At 40.0% G+C, this 7,120-nt stretch overlaps 1 non-coding gene across 1 annotated transcript; it reads left to right on the top strand.

Annotated features, from left to right (window-relative positions):
• Window positions 1–3,488: 3,488 nt before the first annotated feature.
• Window positions 3,489–3,592, top strand: LOC114008664 (U6 spliceosomal RNA). The gene has a single exon (XR_003550182.1). It is a non-coding gene; the product is annotated as a U6 spliceosomal RNA (small nuclear RNA).
• The last annotated feature ends 3,528 nt before the right edge of the window (window positions 3,593–7,120 follow it).

Raw genomic sequence — 7,120 nt, 5'->3', positions numbered from 1 at the left:
GTGTCCTTAAAACTCATCAGCTTATGACCTTCGTCCAACTACTTAACATCTTTGCACTTTACTGTCCTCATAAGTAGAGTGGGGGTTCTATCTTCTTTATAGTTAGTGTGAAAGCATCCAAAAAAAAAATTACGTACATAAAGCACTTAGCTCAAGAGGCCAGAGGTGGTGTAGTGATTAAGGTACTGGATTACCACATGACTGACCATGGTTTGAGTCCTGGACCTGTCAGCTTGAAAATCACACCAGGAGCATGTGCATGCATGCCCAAAATTCTGAGAGAAGAATGAAGGACAAAGGTTATGGTGGGACATATGTCCTGGGATGAGATTTCTTCACTTTCCCTATCTTGGCTTCTGTCTCTCTCCCTAGTGAGTGAAACACGCTCTACGACAAAAACCTAAAAAAAATTAAAATAAAAAAATTTACCTTGAAGGCAGGATCCTGTCAATTAAAATTTGTAGTGACTATGTTTTTCTGGATAGGAGAAACTTGAACAGATGAAGGGTCTTCATAAAATTCATGAAAATGTGTATTATGAAAAAACTATGCATGAATTCCAAATTTTTTCAAACCAAAAGAAACTCATACTTCAGTACCATTTCTCCATGAACTTTATAAGGTACCCTCATATATGTAGATTGTTGGGCATAGGAGGGAGAAAATTGAAATATAGAGAACATAACTGACAGAGTGAGGTCCTCAAGGAAGGAAGAGGCTGGAGGACATAGGGCAGAGGATGGTTCTGAATCTTGAGACTGAGGAAAAGATGAGAATGACCAAAGTTGTATGGTTGATTCTCATGAGTCGTGGTAGTTAGAATCTATGAAGTCACTTCAAATACTGACTCAGTGAATACTGAAATCAGTGTTCTGGTGGCAACACAGTTCCTTTGATCTTTTCTTAGCATTTTTGTCAACCAATTAGTTCATCACCTATTTACAGATACTGTGTTTAATATATATTGTGGATTCACTGACATCGAACTCACAGCACTGTAACTCATGCCTGAACAATGCTCTCTTAACACAGGTGTGTTCTTTATAAGGCATGTTATAGCCACCTTGTTCTTAGGAACACTAGACAGCACTTTGCCATTATATTTGGGGCATTTTTCACTCTTTTTAAATAAACTCTTATTTTATTTATTTATTTTAGGGTTTTGGGCCATAGGGTGCGTGTGCTCACTAGAGAGAGTCAGTGAGAGGAAAAGTGAGAAATCACCTCCCCAGTGGGGATGGCCACACCACAATCTCTTCTCCATTCTCCTGGGATTTTGTGCATGTGCACACACGCGCAATTTTCAAGCCACCAGGTCCAGAACTCGAACAGTGGTCAGTCATGTGGGAGTTCAAAGCCTTAACCACCATGCCATCTGCTGATCCCTTATTTATTTTCTTTTAAATTTTTCCAGAAGGCACATGTGCTCACTGACAGAGAGAGAGAGGAAAGCACCCTCCACGGGGCATGGTGTGCCGCATTCTCTTTTCCTCCATCTTTTGGAGGCCATTTTAAACAGTGAAATTACCAATTAAAGAGCATAAAAATATGAAGAAAATGGGATAAATATACCATAAAATACACACTGCTTTATGATATGGAAGCTCAAACAAGGAGGAGGAGTGTGAAGAAGAGTGTTGCCCTGTTCATTGGGGGAGAATGTAAATGTTGCTTCTAGATATTTTGCCATTTCATGTATGCCCACAAATGCCTATAAAACACTGCTGGCATTGATTTGGGGGTTAGGAATACATTTTAGTGGGTAGGTTAATGTGAAATTATAGAATACGTAAATGGTGAAGGTCAACTGTGTTTCTAGTGAAGGAAAGTCAAGTTGAGGGATACCATATTGGGGTGCTGTGGGCAGGCGCCAAGTTTTCTCTTTGAAATAAGAGTCAATGTCTTCTGAGAGGAGGCAGGAGGGGTAGAGGAGGCCTGGGATAAGTGGTACAGTTGGAAAAGTTGCCTAGAAGAATGGGTGGGGGGCTGGGAAAGAACAGGGAGGAGGATTGGCAGGCACAGCTGAAGGACCAGCTGAGGGGGAGGACTGCGATTTGGCTCTTCTCTCTGGAGCTGCCTTTTGGCAACACTCCATAAAACTGACTACCTGGAGAAATTCACTCCCAGTTGCAGTGCTGGATTTCCATTTAAAGAAGCAGAGGCTTCTTTTTCTCCCCTCTCCTTTGAAATCCACCAGAGGGAATGAAAAACAGAAAAATATACAAATAAAAATTTCTTTGAAACAAATACTCTCACAGAAACAAGGAAATAGCTATAACCTCAAACCACAAGCTATGAAGCATATTAACCAAGTACCTGGCAATCTGTACCCAAACAAGGTACGAATCTGACATCTTCTCATTTCTCCTCAGACCTTGAGCATAGAACACAATTTTTTTTTTTAAAGTAACAATCAGAGACTTAAGAGCCTTATGTTCTAGTTCTTTGATTTTTCCTACGATGCCTAGGAAGCCTGTTTCTTAGACTTCTTTGCAGACCTTCCTAGACTTCACTTTCTAGACTTCCAGAGAAGGGAACACATCCTCCTAGATGTGAGGAGGGTTCTGGAGAAGGTACCAACAGACTCACCAATTGTATTCTCTGTTGCCAGTTCCCTGGGAAGCAGTTACCAGAGGCCAGGAGAGCCAGAGTGTCATAGAGCAGCCCTGTGAAAGCCTTGCTGATTCAGAGTGTGGTCTAAGGATACACAGCTTCAGCCATATCTGGCAGCTGGTTCGAACTACAGCCCTTGGGGTCAAGCTGCTGCCCCCATAACCAGAATCTGTCTTTGCAAGGTCTCTGGATGAATAGGATGTACTCCACTAGCTGGATGCTTGTGCTGTGCTGCCCTTCTGTCTTCATGTGCACTTTAAACTTTGAGAAGGATGGTCCTGAAGACTTTGAGGTGAGCTGAGTCAATTTTTCAAACACCAGAAGTATGGGAAGATATGCTCCTATGATGAAGGAAAACACAGAGCTAGTGAACAGATGGAGAGGTAGCAAATCTAATGAAAAACCACATTTTGATTTAGCTCATTGCCTTTCTTCTCTCTTAAACATTTTTGTTTTTATCGCCAGAGGTCATAAGTGCTTGTCAGAGAGAGAGATAGAAAGATGTAGAGGGAGAGATAGAGAGGAGAAGCACTCCTTAATGGGCACAATCATGCTGCTACCCTTTTCTCTCCATTCCTCCTTTCCATCAGGAATTTGAGCATACATATGCATGTGGCCAGCATGTTTTTCAAGTCACTGGGACTGGGAACCAAACTGTGGTCAGCCATGTGTGACCTGGCTCTCTTAATGGCTGAGCTATTGGGACAACCTTCTCACAGACTCTTCCTTAAGCAGTATCTGATTGTATTTAAAGGCAAAGGAATGTAATCAAGGAACCCAACATAATACTTGCACATAGATTCTGCAAAGAAAACAGAGGAATGGGATACCAGAAAAGGCAAATGGAAAACATAGATTATCTAAGGAAACAGAAGGAAAATTCAACAGCACATATACTAAAATTGGAATGATACAGAGTAGATTAGCATGGCCCCTGTGCAAGGATGACACACAAATTCGTGAAGTGTTCCAAACTTAAAAAAAAGAAAAACAAAAACACTATAGACAACAGTAATTTTATTTTTTGTTTTTGTTTTTTAAGCTCAAAGACATTTAAGATTTCAAAGATTGGATTAAAGTCAATGCAAGGAGATTAAAAACAAATTGGTAGAACTCAGGAAAGAAACAGAGTAAGTAGAACTACTACAGAGATAAAAGTACACCAGAAATACCCCCCCCCCAAATTGAAATAAATGTAACAGCAAGGCAAGGCGATTTTTCCAAATGAGAGAACTAACATTTGTGAACTGCCTTGATGACTCCACTGATGCTGTGCCCAAGGATGCCATTCCCCAAGACCTGACTCCTCACCGGAAGCTCAAGATGGCATGTGAAAATAGTTAGGAGGGTAGTCACTGAAGGTGCTGGGATGGTCTGGACTTGGAGAGACAAGTGAAATGCGTGGGAGCACTTTTTCTGTTTTAGATACTTATTTTATCTGCAAAACACAATGTAGGTTTTTTTTAAAAAATCATTTTATTAATTTATTTATTTACTTTTTTAGAGAGAATTTTGCTACAGGGTATGTGATGTCACTGGAGAAATGAGAGATAGAAAGCAAGAAATCACCCCCGAGGAGGATGGTCACTCCACAGTCCCTTCTCCTCCATTCTCCTCTCAGGATTTTGGGCATTCACGCACATGTGCCTGGCATGAGTTTTAAGCCACCAGATCTAGGACTTGAATCGTGGTCCACTTACTTGGGAATCCAGTGACATTACAATTTCGCCATCTGCTGGTCCTGGTGTTTTTAACAAACGAGTGACTAACAAAATGATAAAATAATTTATGCATATAGAGACAAAGTTGTAATGCAGAGATAAAACAAGATAAAAGCTTGAACCATATACCATATTACTACCCAGCAATGATTTCTTATTTTGCATTGTTTCCAAAATTTATGAAAATATAAATCTATTTTTTTCAAAGGGAATGTTATATCCCACTTTCACCTTCTTTTCCCAGTTAGCAATATATTCTGACCGTTTCTTTTGTCGTTAAATGTTCTATCTTATTTTAATGCTGTAGAGCCTTTCACTACATTGAAGTGCCTTGATTTACTTGGTCTACCGTGTCCATGGCCCACAGTGTACTAAGTGCTTAGTAAATATTTGTTGAATGACTTACTTGAATGAATGCTGAATAGTTAGGTAATGTTTCTAAATATTTACTGTTACAAACACCAATGCAGCAAACATCCTTTCAGTTAAATTACTAACATAGTCATAATTAGTGTTTTAAGATCATTCTTCAATAGTAAAATTATTTGGTTGAAGAGTATGATCGTTTTTAAAGCTTTTGAATAATTTCCAAAACACGTAGGCTGATTTGCATTTGCACGTGTGTTACAGTACTAAACACATATTCTCTCATCTCAGTCAACCATCCATATTAAAAAAAATCATTTCTAATTTGGTAGGACAAATATCGAGGCTTTATTGTTATAAATTATAATTCTTTGGTACTTGGTGAGGTTGTATATTTTTTCCCATGCTTATTAGTTATTTATTTGTTTTATTTATTTATTTATTTTAATTTGACAGAGGGTATGCACCCTTGCTGGAGAGATACAGAGAGTGAGAAGGAAAGTGAGAAAGCAGCTCCATGGGAATGGTCATGCCACAATCCCTTCTCCATTTCTCCCTCCTATCAGTATTTTGGACACACATACACACACACATGCCCAGCATCTTTCTCAAGCCACTGGGCCTAGGAATCAAACTATGCAGTCCGTCTTATGCGATTCAGCTGCTTTAACCACCATGCCACCAGCTGGCCCTTAAGGTATTATGTCCATTGTCCACTTTAAACTTTTGTTAGTGGGTCAGCCCTGCAGTGCAGCAGTTAAGAAATCTGGATCCTATGTGGTCTACTGCTATTTGAAAATCATGCCAGGGATGTGTGTGCACGTGCCCAAAATGATAAAGAAGAAATAGAAGAAAGAGGAATGGAGAATGACCACACCCCATCTCTCTTTCTCTTTTCTCCCAGTGAGTGCACATACCTTCTGGTAATTAAAAATGTTAAAACATTTTTTGTTGGTCATTCTTATTATTGACATACATGTGCTCCCCATATTAAAACTATTAACTTGTTGTGTACATATAAATTACATTTTTTTCTAATTTAGCACTTTTCTTTTTAACCTCTTCATAACTTTTAAAAAGTTTATCCCCTCTATGAATGAGAGAGACACAGAAAGAAAGAGAAAGATAGCATCCCAACAGGGTCCTGATACTACAACCCACTCCCAGTCTTCAGCCAGCTCCAGATCAGGGGCACACATGTACTGTGTGTACTCAAGAAGGTCTTTAGACTTGAACTGCGAACCTTCCTAGGTGGGATTTCCTCAGAGAGCATTGCATTTTAGTACTGTGCCCTTGTCTGGTCCCTTGTAATTTTTCAAGACTGCATAGTCTCTTTAATCTTCCATTTATGTTTCTGTGTTTTGACTTTGTCATTACAAAGGCCTTCTCTACCTCCAAAGTTATAGAGGCATTAGGAGGTGTTAGCCCCTCCCCCTTTTTTATAGGAAAGGAAAATAGGGTATATAGACTCTAAAATCAGAAACTCATGATTCACTCTTACGTTTGACTTTAAAACCCTATGCAGTTTAGGCTATATCAGTCTACCTCTTTTATCCAACAATATTTTGCATTACTCAAGTCACTTCTTTTGAGCAGCTGGTCTACATAACTGTAGAAGCTGAGGGGTCACACTGTCATAGGTAGATTCCCAATGAGAGAGACTAAAAGCTAATCCTGGAAAGTCACTCCTAATCCCCTCTACTCATCTCTGCTGTGTCAGCACCTCCTGTGTGTTGACCCTGAGTGCTTAGAACTCAGAACAGCTTCCTGTAAGTGTGTCCTTGAAGGAACGCGGCTGGCTCCTGATGGGAATGAGAAATTTCACCTGCTGGTGAATTACTCTGATAACACAAAGCCTGTGGAGTGGAAGGACAGCTGTGGTCTTGACCTTCAGGTGCTCTGTGCAATCCCCGCTGGTGGTCCCACTGCTTTTGCAGTCCTCATGTCAATGCACCATGCCAAGCTCCAGGCTGTGGGTAGGAGGGGTCGCCAGAGCTCGGGAATCATTTCCTTAATGCCTTTTTGAACATGGCCACCCAGAGAGAAAATTGAGTGGGCAAGACAGTAGGGCTATGGTGGGGGATTTTTGAAAGGAAATGATAACTTGGAGTCTTCAGTATTTGTCTTTTTGCTCATGGTCTTCCAGTTATTCCCACAGATAGTTCTCACCTAATCCCAGGATCTGGAATTGACATAATAAGCAATGTACGAAGCCTTACAGGGAAATTTTTTGCTTCCTCTTCTTTTCATAAAAGTTTTTCCTTCCTCTTCTTTTCATAAGCTTTTTTTCCCCCCTTTGGAAAAAATCTAGGACGTCTGTTGTACCTTCAATGAGCCACTAAATGAACCACAACAGCCTTTATTTTATAGTGATTTATTTTCACAATTTCCCTCAAAAATTAAATGGAAAGACTATAGAG

Source organism: Tupaia chinensis, unplaced genomic scaffold (assembly GCF_000334495.1).
Source record: "Tupaia chinensis unplaced genomic scaffold, TupChi_1.0 Scaffold000045_1, whole genome shotgun sequence".
Lineage (NCBI taxonomy): Eukaryota > Metazoa > Chordata > Mammalia > Scandentia > Tupaiidae > Tupaia > Tupaia belangeri.
Note: the sequence above shows the minus strand (reverse complement) of the source record. Positions and strands in the feature narration are given on the sequence as shown.